The 21,726-nt window shown below is 36.5% G+C and overlaps 1 long non-coding RNA gene and 1 pseudogene across 1 annotated transcript; one reads left to right on the top strand and one right to left on the bottom strand.

The window, feature by feature from the left end:
- Positions 1-16,316: 16,316 nt before the first annotated feature.
- Positions 16,317-17,351, bottom strand: LOC104117557 (mitogen-activated protein kinase kinase kinase 20-like; annotated as a pseudogene).
- A 2,700-nt stretch (positions 17,352-20,051) lies between these two features.
- On the top strand, positions 20,052-21,009 carry LOC104117556 (uncharacterized). Its single transcript, XR_691088.3, has 2 exons — positions 20,052-20,230; positions 20,669-21,009. It is a non-coding gene; the product is annotated as an uncharacterized lncRNA (long non-coding RNA).
- The last annotated feature ends 717 nt before the right edge of the window (positions 21,010-21,726 follow it).

Consider the following 21,726-nt stretch of genomic DNA (forward strand, 5'->3'; position numbering starts at 1 on the left):
CCTAATTGTCTTGCTCGGTTGAAATACAGGAAGTGTAAATGCATTCTTGTTAATCTTAATTCCATAGACATATAGGCATTAAGTTAGCTTGAATAGGCGAGTAAGGACTCGACAGATTTGTATGAGTAATATCAATCCTGCCAATCAACAATCCAGATAAATCAATTAGTTATTTTAAGCTAAGAATGCAACCTGATTGTTAGATAACCTATGACCCTGGAATATTATCTCCTATTGATTGTTATTCGAAATCATTTAAGTGTTGTGGTTGATCTTTAGTATTTCATTACTTGATAGTTTTTAGGTAGTAAATTAGAAAATTATCTATTTTTGAGAAATTGCTCGAATCGATAAGTTATTTGAGTTTGAGTTAGTCAAAAGTTAATCATAAGTCTTCGTGGGAACGATACTCTATTCATTACTATATTACTTGACGACCACGTATACTTGCGTGAGTGTGTTTGGTCGCAACAAGTTTTTGGCGCCGTTGCCGGGGACCTAGAAATTAGCTACTTGACTAAGTTAAGCTTTTATTACTTATTTGTTCAAGTTTTAATTTTCAGTTTGCCTTGTTTGTGTTAACGCAGGATCTTCTCTTGAATGCGGAGGAGTAGAAGTGCAAACAACCTCCTTTCTTTTGATCCAGAAATTGAACGAACACTTCATAGAGTGAGGAGGGAAGTCAAAGCTAGAACGAGAATAGAAAGAGAGTTGGACATCGTAGTTCAACCACAGCCAATAGAGATGGCAGGTAATGAGGAGCGTCCGGTGATAGAAGCCGCAAGGCCCAATCTTGCTAATATAACTCAGGCTATCGTGAAGCCTGATATCATGGGGAATTTTGAACTCAAACAGTACATGGTACAGCTGATTCAGTCCACAGGGCAATATGTGGGTCTATCTCATGAAGACCCGCAGAGGCACATTCAGAACTTCTTGGAAATTACGGACACTTATAATTATCCGAACGTTTCCAAGGACTATGTCAGGCTGACACTATTTCCCTTTTCATTATTGGGGGAAGCTAAGGAATGGTTGCAAAAGGAGCCCGCGAACTCAATCCACACTTGGGATGATTTAGCAAGAAAATTCCTAATCAAGTTTTCCCCCACTAAGAAGACAAAATCGCTGAGGAGCCAAATTCTTGGGTTCCAACAACGGGATGGCGAGACACTTCGTCAAGCTTGGGAAAGATACAAGAAGCTACTCAGAGACTGCCCACATCATTGTCAGACTGATGAGGTATTGGGTCACACTTTTGTTGATGGGCTAGACGAGGCATCAAAGATGAATCTTGATTCAGCTTGTGGGGGTAGTTGCATGGCAAGGCCGTATAGTGAAATACAACTCTTGCTAAATAACTTCACTGCTAATGATCATAATTGGCAAGGAGATAGGGACACAAGAAGAGCAATTAAACAGAAGGCAGCTGGGGTGATTGAGCTTGATGACTTCTCAGCCATAGGAGCAGATATTGCAAAGCTGGCAAATCAGATGAACAGAATGACAATTCAATAAACACAACAGATGCAACATGTACAACAGATGTCTATTTGCTGCGAACTATGTAGTGACAGTCATATGAGTGACATGTGCCCCACGAATCCTGAATCTATATACTATGTGGGGCAACAAAACAGAGGTCCGATAAATCAGCATGCACAATATGGGAACACTTACAATCCAAATTGGAGGAATCATCCTAACTTCTCATGGGGCAAAAATCAACAGAATCAGAATTAGTATAGGCCTCAAGGAAATTTCAATTAGCCTCAGAAGCCACCCCAACAAATAGAAGAGAGTACGAATGACTTGCTAAAAAAGTTGTTACTTGACAATCAACAGCTCAGGACCGATTTCAGAAATCTTGAGAGGCAAATGGGGTAGTTAGCAGCAAATCAAAATACTATACCTACAGGCTCTCTTCCCAGTGATACAGAGAAGAACCCTCAAGTTAATGCAGTTACACTCAAAAACAGGAGGGAACTAGAGGAAGTGCCAAAGAAGAGAAAGGACAAACCTATACCTGAGGGGGAGCTGACCCCTAAGGCAATACACGAGTCAAAGAAAAATGATACAAGTTCAGAGCGAGTGGAGGCTGCAAGGCCACCACCACCTTTCCCCCAGAGATTGCAGAAAAAGAATGACGATCGCATGTTCAACAAATTTCTCTCTATGTTGAGTCAGGTTCAATTAAATATTCCATTGGTGGATGTACTTCATGAAATTCCAAAGTATGCTAAGTACATAAAAGATATGGTGGCTCACAAGAGAAAATTGACTGAGTTTGAGACAGTTGCACTTACTGAGGAGTGCACTTCAAGGGTCCAAAACAAGCTTCCTCAAAAGCTTAAGGATCCTGGCAGCTTCACCATTCCAGTGCAAATCGGTAATATTGATGGGGGTCGTGCTCTTTGTGATTTGGGGGCGAGCATAAATCTGATGCCATTGTCCTTGTTTAAGCAATTGGGTCTGGGAGCTCTAAGACCAACCACTGTGATGTTGCAATTAGCTGATAGGTCCATAGCCTACCCTGAAGGAGTGATTGAAGATGTGCTGCTGCAAATTAGGAAATTTATCTTCCCAGCTGACTTCATTATTCTAGATTTTGAGGCTGATGAACAAGTTCCAATCATATTGGGACGACCTCTCTTGGCTACTGGTGATGTAATAATTAAAGTGAGAGAAGGGAAAATGATTATGAGGGTGGACAACGAGGAAGAAGTCTTTAATGTCTACAAAGAAATCCAACTTCTCCGCCACTATGAGGAGCTCTCTATGATATCTGTTGTGGAGGTGGATGAGCAACTTCTTGACACGAGTGTATATCTAGATGACTCTCTAGAAAAATCACTCATGTTGTTTGATAGCTTGATGATTGATGATGAGGTTGAGGAGATGATGCATATTCTAGATGCATCATGTGCTTACATGCAAGGAATACACCCATTTGAGCCCCTGAATAGGCCAAGTGGTCCCCCCTCCAAAGCCGTCAATTGAAGAAGCTCCAAAATTGGAGCTTAAACCCCTACCCCCTCACCTTCAATATGCTTATTTGGGTAGTTGTAACACTTTACATGTTATTGTTTCTTCTCACTTGTCTAAATTGCAGGAAGAAAAGCTATTGAGGGTGCTACGTGAGCACAAGCGAGCAATTGGGTGGACAATGTCTGACACTAAAGGCATTAGTCCAGCTTTCTGCATGCATAAAATCCTCATGGAGGATGGACACAAGCCAAGTGTAGAGCAACAATGCCGACTAAATCCAATCATGAAAGAGGTGGTAAGAAAACAAGTGATTAAGTGGCTTGATGCAGGTATTGTATTTCCAATCTCTGATAGCAAATGGGTAAGCCCCGTTCAATGTGTGCCGAAAAAAGGGGGGATGACTGTAGTAGTAGTTAATGAAAATAATGACTCAATTCCTACAAGAACTGTCACTGGATGGAGAATTTGCATAAATTATAGAAAACTGAACAATACCACTCGGAAAGACCATTTTCCCCTCCCCTTTATTGACCAAATGCTTGGTAGGTTAGCTAGCCAGGAATACTACTGTTTCCTGGACGGTTATTCAGGGTATAATCAGATTGCTATACCCCAGAGGACTAAGAGAAAATGACTTTTACGTGTCCTTATGGCACGTATGCGTTCAAAAGAATGCCCTTTGGTCTTTGTAATGCACCTGCGACTTTTTAAAGTTGTATGATGGCTATTTTTACTGACATGGTTGAAAGATTTGTAGAAGTGTTCATGGATGATTTTTCTGTGTTTGGATGTTCTTTTGATAATTGTTTAATAAACCTTGATAAAGTGCTTGCTAGGTGTGAAGAGACGAACTTGGTGCTAAACTGGGAAAAATGCCATTTCATGCTACGTGAAGGTATAGTTTTGGGGCATAAGGTGTCCAAAAGTGGTTTGCAGGTGCACAAAGCGAAGGTGGAGGCGATTGAAAAATTGCCCCCACTGACATCCGTCAAAGGCATTCGCAGTTTCTTGGGCCATGCAGGTTTTTATCGTCATTTCATTAAAGAATTTTCGAAAATTTCTTCTCCTTTGTGCAGGCTTCTTGAGAAAGATATACCCTTCAAGTTTGATGATGCTTGTCTGAGAGTATTTGAGGAGCTGAAGGGAAGGTTGGTGACTGCACTAATTATCATTGGCCCAGATTGGGCGCAATCATTTGAGTTGATATGCGATGCAAGTGACATAGCAATCGGAGCTGTTTTGGGGCAAAGGAGGGATAAAATATTTCACTCCATTTATTATGCGAGCAAAACTATGAATCCAGCTCAGATGAATTACACAGTTACTGAAAAGGAGTTGCTTGTAGTGTTTTGGGCGTTTGACATGTTCAGATCCTATCTAGTAGGAACCAAAGTCATCGTTTACACAGATCATTCAGCTATCAGATACTTGTTTAAAAAGAAAGACGCCAAGCCGAGGCTGATTCGTTGGGTCCTCCTCTTGCAAGAATTTGACTTAGAGATCCGAGATCGAAAAGGGACAGAAAATCAAGTGGCTGATCACTTGTCCAGATTAGAAAGTCGGAACCATGTAGCTGAAGGAGGGTCAATCAAAGAAACATTTCCTGATGAGCAGTTATTAGCAGTCACCTCAGGTGAAGCCCCATGGTATGCAGATTATGTGAATTTTATTGCAAGTGGGGTGACGCCACTAGAATTGACACCTGACAATAGAAGAAGATTTTTACATGATGTGAGGCTCTACATGTGGGATAAGCCATTCTTATATAGGCAGTGCGCAGATCAGTTGGTGCGAAGGTGTGTTCCTGAGGAAGAGATGAATGCTATACTGCATGACTGTCATGCTTCGCCATATGGAGGTCATCACGGCGGGGATAGAACTGCCCAAAAAGTGCTACAATCAGGTTTCTATTGGCCAAAATTGTTTAAGGATGCACATGCCTTTGTTAAAAATTGTGACATATGCCAAAGAACCTGAACTATCACAAGGAAGCACGAGATGCACTTGCAAAATATTCTGGTAGTAGAGCTTTTTGATGTTTGGGGGATTAATTTCATGGGACCGTTCCCATATTCTAATGGGCACAGGTACATCTTGGTGGCGGTCGACTATGTTTCTAAGTGGGTGGAGGCCATTACTCTTCCTACTAATGATGCAAAGGTAGTGGTAAGCTTTGTAAAGAAGCAGATCTTCACACGTTTTGGGACTCCAAGAGTGTTGATAAGCGATGGGGGAACTCACTTTTGTAAAAAATTGCTGAATAATATTCTTGCAAAGTATGGAGTTAAGCATAAGGTTTCCACTGCCTATCATCCCCAAACGAGTGGTCAAGTAGAAGTTTCCAACAGAGAGGTAAAGCAGATTTTGGAGAAAACAGTAAGTGGGAATAGAAAGGACTGGGCCGGAAAGCTGGATGATGCATTATGGGCATATCGCACTGCATACAAGACCCCCATAGGTACTTCTCTGTACATGTTGGTTTATGGGAAGGCGTGCCACTTGCCCGTTGAGCTTGAACACAAAGCCTATTGGGCGATTAAAAAGCTAAATATGGAGATGGACTTGGCCGGTGAGAAGAGATTGCTACAACTCAATGAGCTTGATGAATTTTGATTGCATGCGTATGAAAATGCCAAATTGTATAAAGAAAAGACAAAGAGGTGGCATGATAAACACATCCAACATCGTGAGTTTGAGCCAGATCAAGAAGTTCTCTTGTTTAATTCGAGGCTAAAGCTTTTTCTCGGAAAGCTTAAATCTCGATGGTCGGGTCCGTTTGAAGTGGTTAGTGTGAAACCTCATGGGGCGGTGGAATTACGTAATACGAGTTCCAATGCGACATTCTTGGTAAATGGCTAGAGAGTAAAACACTATTGGGGTGGTGACATTGCACGTCACAAGACCTCGATGGATTTGGTGGAGGCATGAAGAACGTATTGCATCGTGCCGCGACGTTAAATCAGGCGCTTGTTGGGAGGCAACCCAGCTTTACTGCTTTTTTTTTATTTTTGTTTACTTTTTATTTTATTTTATTTTTATTATTTTGTAGTATTTATTTTTATTTTGTAGGATTATGAGCATAGGAAGCAAAGCCATTAGAAGAGTGCAAAAGCGAGCTAGATGGTGAGGACTAAGTGTGGGGTGCCCACACAAAGGACGATGCCTGGGGAAGTCTGAGTACCTCGTGAGCCTCTATTGCTTCGGCCTTTGGCCTACCAGGGAGTCTCGTTTACGCTCTTATTATTTATAGTGTGCATTGAGGACATTGCAAAATTTTAAGTTTGGGGTGAGGAGATCGTTTGGATGAGTTTCTGTGCTATTTTAGCTTAGTTGTAGTACTCATTCTTAAGTGTAATAGCTTTTGTGGAAAAAAAAACGAAAAAGTAGAAAAATTGGACTTTTCCCGACGATTGATCTCCTAGACAGTTTTCTTGAGGGATTAAAGTCTAAACAAAAAATCTAAAAATATGTCTTTTAGCTTTCTTTAGGTATTAATAATCCCCTGTGGTTTTACTTTATGCCTCGGTTCTTTTCCATGGGATGTAGTTTGAACCGGGTAGTTTTTATTCTTTTCGAGTAGATTAGGAATTTAGGAAATAAAAGGAGGAAGAATGATGAACCTAAGCGCCCTTGACTTGTTTCATAGTAAGCATATTTATGCTTTGGCATGTGTAGTGTCTCCCCTATATTTTGATATTAATGATGATGCCTTGTTAAATTGGATAGCATGCTTTGTGGCGCCTATGTCTCGTTTACATGACTTATGTTCACCTTGTGCTTAATGCTTAATATCTCGTTGCTCCGTGAATACTTACATTGTTTGAGAGTCGGAATGTGATCATCCTTAGTGAGTCATGTGCCATGTGTGGTGAGGTTTTTGTGTAGTCCATGAATTGTACTTGTGTCTAGAACTTGCCCGGTATGTGAGTTGAAGCGAAATTTGAGGTGATGCTCGGTTTGAAAAATGATTTTAGGCTTTCTTTGATCTTTTTGAGCTTATTGCTTATCATAAATAAAATTTATCCCTAGTTAACCATTTTGAGCCTATTGACTTTTATTTGGTACCCACATTACAAGCCTATACCCTTTTTATTCTTAATTGACATTGTTTTGATCCTTTTACCTCTTAAAGCACTTTAATTGTTAGATGAGCGCTAAAAGAAGTAAGAAGGGACTAAGTGTGGGGTGACTTTTGAGTGGAACCAATGAAAGGAAGAAGGTGCACTTGTTTTGTAAAATACTACACCACTAGCGAAAATTGAAAAAATAAAAAAAAAGAAAAAAAATGGGAAAAATAGAAATGAATAAATTGTTGTCTTGTTCTTGCTAGTGGGTATGAACTAAAGTAGTGCTTAAATAAAAAGGGAATGTTTTGGGGGTGATATTGTTTGTGAAATTGAAGTGGTGTTGAAGAAAATACGCTTAAAGTAATTTTGTGATATATTAAAGTGCTTAGGAGGGTGAGTCACTATTCCTTAAATATATCCTACCCGTCCCTTAGCCCACATTACAACCAAAAAAAAGTCCTAATTGATTTTAGATCGAGCGAGCTTACATTAGTAGAGATTTACATTAAGGGTAAGCCTATGGTACCAAGTGCATGCATGTGACTTCTTTGTGAGAGTGAGCAATTTTCTTTGATATATGTGAGTCATTAAAATATATTTGATCATGAGATTAGAATGTGTGGATTGAACTCGCTCTCTTGTTCTTGTTGTGAGGGCACATGGTTTCACGAGAGATAGGTAATGTTATTAGACTTCTCTATGATGTTGGGTGTTCAAGCCATGAGTGCATTGTGACATTGAGTCGGTTTTTGAGGTTAGGATTGTTGTGAGCATGTTGTTTTTTTCGAATATTTTTTAAAGAATGACATAAGTAAAGGGACGTGTATGTGATGCATATTCTAGAGCCTAATTGTTGCAAATAGCCATGGTCATAGGTGTAGTGAGCTTTGAATGATAAGAGCTTAATTTTGTTTCGTCTACTATAGTGATGGTTTGTTCGAGGACGAACAAAGGTTTAAGTGTGGGGTGGTGATGTTGGGCATATTTCGATATGTGTTGATGTTACTTTACCCATATTTTAACCACTTTTTGATGCTATTTGATCTTTAAAATTTCCAACATGGTTTAATTATTGATTTTATGACTAATCGAGTTGTGTGTGATGATTTAGGGTGTTTGGAGTGCAAAAATATGAAGAAAAGGTGCTCTAGGTAGAGGAAGATGGGTTAGATGCGTCGCATCCAATCTAAAGAAAAAATCAGATTTCGTGCACCCTTAGCAGTGAAGTCGGCCCATAGCATCCGCCATAGCATCCGCACCTGGGCAAAGATGAGATGGAGGAACAAAGGGTGGATGCGACGCATCCACCCTAGCATGCGAAGCTGAGAAGTGGAGGACGAGGTGGATACAACGCATCCACCCCAGCATCAATCCCTGAAGCTGAGTCAGATTAGGAATCGGAGAACTTTGTCCCACGACTTTTGTACGCAATATATAAGCCAAAAATGCCTCTTTTAGGTCATCTAACATATTGGGAAGGGGGAAAATCCATGACAAAGCTGGGGAACCACGGAATTCATCTTGAGTTCTTATTTTTCCTTCTTTTATTGATTATTATGCACTCTTGTGAATTATTTGATGATTGCATGAACATGAGTGGCTAAGAACCCTATTATTCTAGGGTCATGGGCGATACATGAATGTTGATGTTTGAAGTTTAATTTGACAAGGTTGATTTTATCATATTGGGTTGTTTATTTAATTCTGTTTTTAATTAATTTCTTGAGTAGCTAACAGTGAATTACTATCTACGAATCTAGAGTTGAACTCGAAAGTGAGAATTCTAGATTGCATATAGAATTAAATAGAGCAAGTTCTTGAACCCGGACATCAGGGAACAGATTCGCAATTAGGATAGAAATATACCTAATTGTCTTGCTCGGTTGAAATACAGGAAGTGTAAATGCATTCTTGTTAATCTTAATTCCATAGACATATAGGCATTAAGTTAATTTGAATAGGTGAGTAAGAACTACAATAGGGGAAAAGATCGTACAGTTCCCTACCGAGACAAACTCTCAACGGATCCTCCGCACGCGGGGAGTTCCCGGCTTTAAAGAATCAAGTTCAAGTACCGAGAAGATTGATTTGAAGGTCGACAGATTTGTATGAGTAATATTAACCCTGTCAATCAACAATCCAGATAAATCAATTAGTTATTTTAAGCTATGAATGCAACATGATTGTTAGATAACCTGTGACCCTAGATTATTATCTCTTATTGATTGTTATTCGAAATCATTTAAGTGTTGTGGTTGATCTTTAGTATTTCATTACTTGATAGTTTTTAGGTAGTAAATTAGAAAATTATCTATTTTGTGAGAAATCGCTCGAATCGATAAGTTATTTGAGTTTGAGTTAGTCAAAAGTTAATCATAAGTCTTCGTGGGAATGATACTCTACTCATTACTATATTACTTGACGACCACGTATACTTGCGTGAGTGTGTTTGGTCGCAACAGGATGCTTTGGATAAGGTCAAAGTTATTCAGGATCGACTTCGTGCAGCTCAGTCTAGGCAAAAGAGTTATGCCGACCGTAAAGTTCGTGATATTGCATTCATGGTTGGAGAAATAATATTAATTCGGGTTTCACCTATTAAAGGTGTAATGAGGTTCGGAAAGAATGGCAAGTTGAGCCCTAGGTATATTGGACCCTTTGAAATTCTTGAAAGGGTGGGTGAAGTAGCCTACAGGCTTGCATTACCACCTAGTTTATCATCGGTTCATCCGATGTTCCATGTGTCTATGCTCCGGAAATATCATGGTGATCCATACCATGTGTTAAATTCCAGCTCAGTCCAATTGGACAAAGATTTGACTTACGAGGAGGAGCCGGTGGCTATTCTAGCCCGGCAAGTCCGGCAGTTGAGGTCTAAGAGTTATCCTTCAGTTCGGGTGTAATGAAGAGGTCAGTTGGTAGAGGCATCTACTTGGGAGTCCGAGTCGGACATGCGGAGTAAATATCCACACTTATTCACAGCTCAGGTACTTTTTCTAACTCCGTTCGAGGACGAACGTTTGTTTTAGAGGTGGAGAATGCGATGACCCAAAATATCATCTTTAAATTTAATAAGTAATTCTGAGTTCTAAGATATTGAAAAGTACTATTTATCATTCCTCGACTTGCGTGCGCAGTTCGTACAATTTTTCGGAAAGTTTTTATGTGAAAAATGGATTAAAATGTGAAATAGAGCTTTAAAACTCCATTGAGTTGACTTTGGTCAACATTTTGAGCAAACGGACTCGGATCAGTATTTTGACAATTTCGGTAGGTCCGTATCGTGATTTGGGAATTGGGCGTATGCTCAGAATCGAATTCCGAGGTCCCTAGCCCGAGATATGGAATTTTGATAAAAAATTAAAAGCTTGAAAGCTTAATAATTTTTAAGAATTCATTGATGTTGGATTTACTGACACCGGGTTCGTATTTTTGGTTCCGGAGCCCGGTATAGGTCCACTATAATATTTATGACTTTTCTGCCGAATTCGGTGAGAAACGGAGTTGATTTGACGTGATTCGGACGTCCGGTTGTAAAAATATAAGTTTTAAAGTTTTGTTAAAAATTCCATTCGATTTGGTGTTCAATTCGTGGTTCTAGGTGTTATTTTGGCGATTTGATCGCGAGAACAAGTCCGTACAATGTTTTAGGACTTGGATGCATGTTTCGTTTGGAGCCGTGAGGGCTCGGGTGGTTAACGGATCATTTTTGGACATGGAAAAATTGCAGAAATCTGCTTCTGGTATCCTTCTTCGCGTTTGCGAGAGGGGTCTCGCATTCGCGAAAAAGAAACTGGAGACAGACGAAATTGTGATTCACGGTCGCGACAGAGGGAACGCGTTCGCGAAGGGTCTAGGTGCAAAGTTTCGCGCTCGCAATCGAAGCCTCGCATTTGCGAAAGGGAAGAGGCTGGCCAGGAAAATTTTCCTTCGTGTTCGCGAAGGGCATCTCGCGTTCGCGAAGGCCAAGCGAGGCAAGCATCGCGTTCGCGAGGTAGCCCTCGCATTTGCGAAGAATAAAATTGGACAGCACAAATTTGTGCTTCGCGAGTGCGAGGCACTGACCGCGTTCGCGAAGGAAAAAAATCCCAGAAACAGAACTTAAGTTATGGAAAATGGGATTCGTCCCATTTTAACCCTTTTCCATTTTTGAGCTCGGGTAGGCCGATTCTTGGGCGATTTTCACGAAAAAATATTAGGGTAAGTGTTCCTTATCTTATATTGATTATATTTCATGATTCCATACCTGTTTATATCATGAATCCGTGAAATGTTGGGAGAAAAATCAGATTTTTATAAAATCTTCAAAAAACAAAAATTTAAGATTTGAAGGTCCATTTGACATCGGAATTGGATAATTTTTATATGGTTGGACTCGTCTCGGAATAGGTATTCGGATTTCTTAAGTTTTTCCGAGATTTGAGACGTGGATCCCACTGTCGAATATTTAAATTAATTTTGGATTTTTATTTGAAAAATTAGTAAATTCATATGGAACTAATTCCTATGATTCGTATTGAGTATATCAAATTGTTTGTGAATAGATTTGAAGCTTTTGGAGACAAATTTAAGAGGAAAAGTTGTGGTCGAGTAATTGATTGGAATTTGCAAAGCGAGGTAAGTATTGTGGTTAACCTTGACTTGAGGGAATAGAACCCTTAAACTATTTGTTACGTGAAATGCATGTGAACGACGTATAGGCGAGGTGACGAGTGTCTATACATCGTCAAATTAATTGTTTGCATATTTACTTGAAAAATCATAAGTTGTTTTAATCATGAATTTATTATTATAAAAATTATTTCTTTCCTATTCTTTGACAAATATTAATTCTTGAATTCCTGCAATAATTGTTACATGCTATTTGATTTATGTGTGTTAATTGCTACTTGACATTTAGCATATTTAACATTAAACTGCCTATTTTCTCCCTAATTTCCTATATAAATTGCTATTTGTCATTGTTTGTTTTATAATTAAATCATAATTATTGTATGCTTGTTGTCTTAAAAACTTTTATATTAATTGTTACACTCATTGGGGTAATTTCTTCTATAAGAATTGGTAAATGAATAAATTGAAGGATCGGGTTACACGCCGCAACAGACTTATTAAAAGTCCATATTGGAGGATCGGGCTGCACGCCGCAACAGACTTATTAAAAGTCTATATTGGAGGATCGGGTTGCACGCCGCAACAGACTTGATTAAAATGAATATATTAGAGGAGCGGGTTGCACGCCGCAACAGAATTGAATATGAATATATTGTGAGAGCGGGTTGCACGCTGCAACGGAAATTGATGGAAATGATAATTGGTTATGACTGCAGGGCTGGCTTCAATTATTATAAATGAGTTATCTGATTTATTTTTATTATTTGTTGTTGTTACTAATATTGCGTACAGGTTAATGTAAGTGACCTGCCTTAGCCTCGTCACTATTTCATCGAGGTTAGGCTCAGCATTTACCAGTACATGGGGTCGGTTGTACTGATACTACATTTTGCACTTCTTGTGCAGATTTCGGAGTTGGTCCCAGCGGCGTACCATAGACTTGTTCGGATTTCAACTACTAAAGGAGACTTGAGGTATAACTGCATGGCGTCCGCAGTTTCTGAAGTCCCTGTCTACTTTACTTTAGCTGTGTGTTTATTTTCAGACAACTTTATTTTATTCAGACCATTATTTGTATTATTCTAGAAGCTCGTGCACTTATGACACTAATTATGGGATGGTATTTATACATCGTTATTTTTATGGATTATTCACTATATTTTAGACTTTACTTCCGCATTTGTTTCTTTGATTATTAATAAATAAAAAAATTATTTTAAAAATGGATAATATTATTCTAACGTTGGCTTTCCTAGCAAGTAAAATGTTAGGCGCCATCACGGTCCGAAGATGGGAATTTCGGGTCGTGACGTAGAGCTCTTCTCTTCCCCGAAAAAATAATCGAATGTTCATTAGGCATGAGTAGCCCCTTACTTGATGTCCCTATAGCCGGTGAATTCTTTGAATCATAGGAATGACAAAATCAGTAGACACCGGGCTTGGCACATCTCACCACACGCGTGCTAAAAGCGTAGCGATCTTGAAACTAGAAACTATGGTTTGGAACAAATAAGCGGATAGGCTTGACGAAGTTTAAGAAAAATGTACATCCTAAAAATTACACAAATCACCAAATACTATTAAGCACGAAAGCAGTATATACTAGCTAGTCCGAAACGAAGAATAAACGGACATTTGAGGTATTAGAGGCTTGGAATGTCAATTAGTGGCGCCAAAGACTTTGTCAAGCAGGCATGATTGTCACATCGATCGTTAGCTGAGAAATATTATCTTCAGAACACTCATACTTTAGGGCTAAGAAAGAAGAATACAACATATATATACATCTGCAAGATATGTTGAAAAGAGAAAATTCAATAAATACCTAAGAATAGGAGGGAGAAAATGTTTATAGCTTACAAATTGAGAAGGAATTTGTTTTTTCACACAAAGTTGGAGGGGTAACACGATTTTCACACAACTCAAATTGATGGACTTGACGAGTAATTTGATTCTGCCTTTTAGGGGTGAGAATAGTTCTGGCAAACCTAAAATCCAAACCTAAATTCGATTTTTTTGGATTTTTGGTTTAAATCTTCGAATTACGGATTTAATTTTTAAAATTTTTGGATTTCAGATTGGATGTTGGATTTGGTATTTCGGATTTTTGGATATACTTTATATTTATTCCATTATCCATATGCAATATAATAAGTCCAATGCCATCCCCACCCATTAGATATTATCTCATATATTCAATACTAATTACTAAATTACTATTATAATGCTTTTTATTAGGACAATATGGTCTTACTATTACTCCCTCCGTTCCAGCTTATGTGAACCTATTTTCTTTTTGTTCTGTTCCAAAAAGAATGACCCCTTTCTAATTTTGGAATCAATCTAGCTTAAACTTCCAATTGTACCCTTAATGAGAAGCTTTTATAACCACACAAATACTCCGGGCCTTTTTTGACTTGTTTAGGACTACAAATTCTAAAAATATTTATTTTTTCTTAAACTCCTTGCCCAGTCAAATAGGTTCATATAAATTGAAACGGAGGGAGTACTACTTATTATCACTACTAGAAATTCGACAAAAACTGACCAAGGTCGACCGAGTCGGTTTTTCAAAATATTTTTTTTTAATTTTCTTTTACGAAACCGACCAACTTTGGTCGGTTTTCTTTGGCGCAAAAATACGGGAAACTATTTTTGAATCTCGCGAAATTTATGTTTCAAGAAACCGACCAACTTTGATCGGTTTTTCAATTAAAATAAATAAAAATTAATATTAAAAAAACGACCAAAATTGGTCGGTTAATTCGGCCGGTCATTTAAAAAACCCGACCAACTTTGGTCGGTAATTTTACTTTTTAATAAAACCGACCAACTTTGGTCGGTTATTTTCGTGCGAAAAATACAATTAAAGAGTATAAATCAAATAAAAAACAGTCTTAAAATAAAATGTACCAATGGACTAGTGGTAGAATAGCATCCTGCCATAGTACAGACCCCGGTTCGATTCCCAGATGGTGAATCTTTTTATTACATAATTAAAATACCGACCAACTTTGATCGGAAAAAACCGACCAACTTTGGTCGATTTTTTTTGCAATATTTTTTTTTTTTTTTGAATTTAATTGACCGACCAAAGTTGGTCGGTAATTTCCGACCAACTTTGGTCGGTATGCCTTTCCGACCATAAAAATACCGTCCACACATAAATGGTCGTGTTTTGGTCGATTTTTGGCCATTACCGACCAACGTTGGTCGGTTTTTACTGGATTTCTAGTAGTGTATCGGCCTTATTATACTTGATGATGATTTCATTACGTGAATACTTTATTTAGTTGATTGCGGTTAGAATGAGAAACTTTCTAAGCAATTTAACATGAGGACTTCATTTGAATGTTCATTTTTGTAAGACTCTCAACTTATAGACTTAAAATCTAAAATCCAAAATATCCAAACGACTAATCCGAAATCAAACTTAAATCCGATCCAATTCGAGCTTATTTGGATTGCTATTTTTTCTATCCGAAATCACACTTAAAAAATCTGATCCAATCCGAGCTTATTTGGATTGTCATTTTTCAATCCGAAAATCGAAAATTCAAACTGAAATTTTCATATCCAATCTGAATTGCGAACACCCACCCCTACTGCCTTTGCGGCTTGAAAAGGGATACTTATCCGTGCAGGATTGTGATGTTTTTCTATATTTTGTTGTCATTAGAAATGTTTACTTCCAAAAATTCCTAACATCTTGCTGCCACTTTATGGTTGTTGGTCCTCTTGAGTATTCATAATATTATATTTTATACTTTCACCCACTCAAACAGACCACCAGCTATGAACGCGGAATGCCTTGTGTATCGAGCTGTCCTTTTTATTTTTTTTAAGCTCGCTACCCATCATCAATTTTACCACGATGGTTAACTTTGGCAGCAGCTGTAGTTTGTAATAACTACTGTGATGGGATATAATTTGTGTGTAGAAAGTGCTAGATATAAATTGCTAGAGGAAATGCCACTATATCTAGGTTTGAGCCATTGTGCTAATGCATATGATAAATATGTTACCACCTAGCCTATATCAGAGAATGATCTTTGCTTTTGTAAATCATGTCAATTGCTTTGGATAGCTATTTAGTAATTAAGCCTCCTTTTACTTCCTTAGTTACAACAAGTTTTTAGGAACCAAATCCTAAATTAACTTGGCAAAACCTAATCTTTTGTCGCTTGAAGAAAGAATTTTCATATTTCAAATAAACATTGCGTTTAATTACATACAAAAGAGGCTCTTTCATTTTATTCTTTTGCTACTCTGACTTGGTATATTCTTGTTCCATGACAATATGACATAAAAGAATATAACATAAAACAGAATGTAGTTCCTATTAGCAAAATCTACTTGCAAAAGAGCCTCTCTTTCAAGTGAACAGATTGAATATTCTATAAGAAAAAATACAACATATAAATCTGCAAGATATGTTGAAAAGAGAATGTACTTACTGTTAACTAAAATTACAAGCTGCCTTTTTGTACAGATTGTTCAATACTAATTAAGAAAATATAAACACAAAACTGTTTTTTTTGGGACTTACGTACCCCGGGCTAAGCTCCTATGGGGATCAAGCCCAAACGTAGTTCTTTGCATTAGTATAATTCTTTACATTTGTAAAATTCTAATCAAAACTGATAATCAGCATCCTTCAGCTAGTAGATTTCTTCTTTTGTTGGATCTGCAATTCAACAACTTCATTGGTTTTAGCTTATCCATCTCCGTACTATTGCAGAAATCGTCAATTAAAGGATCACTTTCACCGGCACAAATACCGAATAAACAAAAACGGATTGAGTTCCTTTTTCCTTGTCTGCTCACGAACAACAACATTATCATTAGATGAAAGAAATGGATGCTTTAATAGCATATCAGCAGTCCATCGCGATCTCGGCTCCTTAACAAGACACTTTTTCAGAAAATCTTCAGCCTCTTTTGACAATCTTTTGTTTTGCAAATCCGGTGATCCCATTCCAATTTTGCACAACAGATAAACAACGTCGTTGGCTTCACTGCAATCTCACACTGTCTTCCCTGTAACCATCTCAAAGACAGTGCACCCGAAAGCCCAAATATCGGCTTCAGGTCCGTACTCGTTATCAAGAAATAATTCTGGCGCCATGTACATAGGTGTTCCTTTGAGTCCGTGCTTTCTTTTCTGACTCTTTACTCCTCCAACCTTCTTCGCAAACCCGAAATCATCAATCTTGGCACCTTTTTCCATACCCACAGGAAGAATATTATCTGGTTTAATGTCAAGGTGAACGAAACCTCTTCCATGATTATGACTAAGCCCTAAGAGAAGCGATTTCGCGTGCTGTTTTACCTCAAAATCTTGCAACCCTTTCCTTGAATTTTGACCAATCCGATCAGCTAAACTTCCACCAGACGCGTACTCGAGCAACATGTTGTACAATATCTTCCCATCTTCTTCAGTAACATCAGCTCCGAAACATCGAATAACATGATCACAATCTTGAAACTCGTGTAGCAATTCTCTCTCTTTCTGTAACGACTTTGAACGCGAAAACAAGGCAGATTTTACTGCGATTGTCGACGGAATATCAACGGATGAGTTTGTTGTCGTTGCTGAAGTGACGATACCGAAACTGCCTCTTCCTATAGTTTTGCCTCTCGTCCATATTATTGGATCGCTAATCGCCGCCATTGAATCAATTTTTCTCTTGCTCTCTATAGTAAGTCGATAACCTGTTTTTTGTTTTGTTTTGGTAACTTTCTGATATTGCTTTACTTATAAGTTATATATTAGTATGAAATATGAATTACTTGGTTTTCCTTTTCCCTATTACGTGTTTCTTGAATTACAAGCTAGGTTTTTGTTTTAGGGCCGACAAACTAAAGCTGTAAAGTTTCCAAAATTTGTTTTTTTCCTCTATTGTAATCTGTAACAAATTATTTACCACTTTTCCAAGTAATCTGACTAATAGCTGTTAATTAACAGGTACAAATTTGATGAGAAGTTCAAAACTTCAGTTACTCATTAAGGAAATCACGGCTTTCACAAAGGGCTCACAAGACTATTTATTAATTTTCCAACGTCATTGTTCACTTGTGAGAAATTATATAATAAAATATATCAATGTAAACAGAGGGAAAAAACTTGAACTCCTAGCAAGATAAAGGATGACAGTTCAGTTTCAATTGCTATGGTTAAACATAGAGCAAGTCTTAATCCCAAAGCGACACCAAAAAATTAAAATCGCGACTAAGTTGCGACTCATGAATCAGTTCGGCCACTCATAAATAGTATTTGAAATGCGACTTATAGTTTGCCAAATGCGTCTTGTAAGTCGCAACTGCAATGAAAAATCGCAATTACCAAATCGCAACTGCCAAATGCGCCTTATAAATCGCAATTGTGGATATGCAACTTATGCCCTGTATTATTATTCTATAATTGTATTTTGCATATATCTGGTATTCCTTTAAAAACAACACACCACTAGAATTCTTAATCCAAAACGTACACATTTTGGAAAAACAATCTGAGTACTCTTTCTCACACTTGAGGAAGGTCCTCTTGCATTTTGTACAGCGGTCCATGCTTGTGACGGATATTGCACATGAAATGATTGGACATTCATGTCATAAATTAGGTGATTCGTCACGATTGATATGACAATTAATGTTAATTGTAAAATATATTTAAGTTATAAGAGGAGGAGCATTTTAATCTGCAGCATGGTATTCTGAGGTAGAGAAACTTCTATTCTACTCCAGCTGCATGTATACAGTGAAATATATAATTTTACTTTAAGAAGTGTAATTAAGCTAGTACGTACAAATGAAATATGTTGTGAATACTATATATATGTTGCTTTGCCATTTCGACATGAAACATGTGATGTGAATACCTTTGTTTGCTAGGGAGCCCCAGACAAAGGATAAAAAGAAATTAGAGGTATAGGAGAGCACTCTTTTTGTTTCTCCTCGTATTCAGAAGGGGCTACGTTGACTCTTGCGAAAGCTCTTTTTTCTTTTCTTTTCTTTTTTTAGGATTTTGGTGGCGCCAAAAACTTTATCAAGTATACATCATTGTCATATCGATTGAACCCCTATTTATCAAGTATACATCATGGTTGCTAATTATCGTGGCAACAATTACCTAAATAGCTATAAATTTATTGCTACGGTATAATTTCGTAGCTAATCATAAGTTTTTGCAACGCATTAAAAGTTATTGAAGCAACAGTAATCTTTTAGCCACAATAAATTATTTGAAACAAACTATTGTAGCTAAAATAAATATTTTTGCTTCAAGTTATAAAATATCGTGGCATTAGTTGATTTAAAAGCTACGATTATTTGTCATAAAGACATGATATAGCCACAGATCTTTTGATATGATAAAATTTCTTTGCTAATCATTAGTTTTTGCTACATGCTAAAACTTACTGTACTAAAACTAATTTTTAGTCACAATAAATTATTTAAAATAAATGTTGTATCTGAATAAATAATTCTGCTTTAAGTTCTAAATAAACTATTGCTACATTTGGCTTAACAATTATTTGTCATAAATGATTTAAACCACAGATTTATCACTATGATAAAATTTCGTAGCTATTTATAAGTATTACCAAGAATTGGAACTTACTGTAGCAATAGTAATATTTTACTACTATTAAATTAGTTGAAACACAATCTTGTAGTTAATGGATAATTTTGCTTCACGTTAGAAACAAATTCCAAATAGTTGGCTCAATAGTTACAAATTTTTATCAAGAAAAAAATGAATAGTAACATATTCAAAATATCAATAAACTTTTATAGTTGACTATAATTATATTATCGTACATTTCAGGTTACCATTGTAATAATAATATTTTAACCATAATAAATTAGGTCATAATTTTTTAAAGATGAATATTTTTGCTTCGAGTATGAAAGTCATGACAAGACTTGGTCTAGAAACTTTGTGCTTGTATCTATTTACATTGATCACTAATTGTATTCAATTTGAATATGCATAATTAATGGTCTAATGCTATTTTGATACTTTAATAATTACTATCATAAATCTAATTAGGCACTAATATTTTTTAAAATTAATATAATTGAAATAGGAGAATATAATAAACTAAGAATATCATATAGCACGAAAGAAGCTTTAAAGAAAAAGGTAAATTAGAATACCTTCATTTTATTTAAATAGTTTATTGTTTCTATGTTACTTATTATAAATTAAGTATTTATAATATTATTCATTTTGGTTTTTGGTAGTTGTTTTTATTACTTATATTCATTAGCACTTATATTTTTTGCATTTAATGTATTACATGTCTTATTAAAAATTAAAAGAAAGCAAAAATCTATAGTATATAACAACAAATAAAGAAACGACAAAGGCCCAAAGCAAAATCCCTTAAACCTAAACTACACTCTGACCTCCTCTCTCTCTCTCTCTCCCGCCGCCACCTCCCCTTCCCCACTTTTCTATTTCATTCTTTAACCACGGCTAAACTAAGAAGACCAAGAATGACAAGGAAGAGCGAGAGAGAACCCAATCGCTTCTTTATTGTCGGACAGAAGAGGTAAGCTCATATCTCTATATTTTAGGGCTTCTAAATATTTTTATACCTACTTCACTTTGATTTTTGGGTATAATTTTGTGGACTATTCCAGCAATTTGATGAATATTGTATCTTATTTTTGATAAGTAGTGATTGAGAATTTGAAGAGAAAAGCAATATTACAAAACTGGGATGAAGATAATTTAAGTTGTTTAAAAAGTGTTCAAGATTTTCTTTTTTACTTCTTTTGTTGCTTTGTATTTTTTCCTTTTGTTATCTGTTAGAAATTCTTATAAAATATTTATCAATACATGTTTTTTATCTGCTTGAAATTCTATCAATATTTTTACTAATTGAACTTACATCTTTGTGTTAAAGTTTCAACTCAGTTATACCTGTTAAACATATACGATGAGTTATTTTTGCTTCGTGGTATTAAAAATATTTTTTTATTGACAGGTAGATTGGTGGAGTTAGAGCAATGACAAGTTAAGACCAAGATAAGGTGTAGTTAAAGACCCGAGGAGGAGTGAAAGAAGAAGACAGTGTCGTAGAAAAATTGTGCATCGTGAATGCTTTGAAATTTACAATTATGTATAACTTGAAACCTATTGTGGAATGTAAATTCGTTTTATTCTTAGCTACGTTATTAAAAGCTTATGTGTAACTTTGAATTTGTTTTGGAATCTGAAATATTTGGAGTTTTAGCTATTATGAAAATTATTCTGACTAATATAGGGAGAAATTCAAAAATAGCTAGATTTACAAGTGGTCATTCAAAAATAGCCATAATTTCAAAAGTAATCGAAATTTAGCCACTTTTCATCTAAAGATAATATACTAGAACTCCAGTATATTTATTCTGGAGTTCCAGTATAATATACTGGACTTCCAGCATAATATACTAGAGTTCCAGTATATTTATACTGGAGTTCTAGTATAATATATTGGAGTTCCAGCATAATATACTGGAGTTCCAGTATAATATACCGATCCAGCATAATATGCTGGAAGTTCATACACAGGTGCTCCAATCTTCAGTATATTATACTGGAACTTTCCGCGTGTTGAAGTTCCAGCATAATATGATGGAAGTTCATACACAGGTACATCGATCATCAGTATATTATGCTGGAACTTTCCGTGTTACAGCACTAGTGACTAATTTTCAATGACTTTGCAAACGCTGGCTATTTTGAATGACCAGTCCAAAAACTGGCTAGCCCGTGCTATTTTTACTAGTAATATACTTACATTGACAAAAGAATAATTAGTTGATAGAATCCATATCTCGACTTTGAGATTGATAATATATCTTTTTGAAAGCTTATAAGTTTTTATGGATAAACCCGCCCAGTGAATTTTGTATCCAGGGCATAAAATAGGCTAAGCAAATGTCTAAAGGTAGTAATCGATATATAAATTAAATTGTCAGTAATTTAAATTGATTGATTAATATCTGAATCTTAACACGAGGAGTTAAATGAGGTTTTATGAAAGAATTTTGAAATTAAACT

The sequence above is a fragment of the Nicotiana tomentosiformis genome, chromosome 12, assembly GCF_000390325.3.
Source record: "Nicotiana tomentosiformis chromosome 12, ASM39032v3, whole genome shotgun sequence".
NCBI lineage: Eukaryota > Viridiplantae > Streptophyta > Magnoliopsida > Solanales > Solanaceae > Nicotiana > Nicotiana tomentosiformis.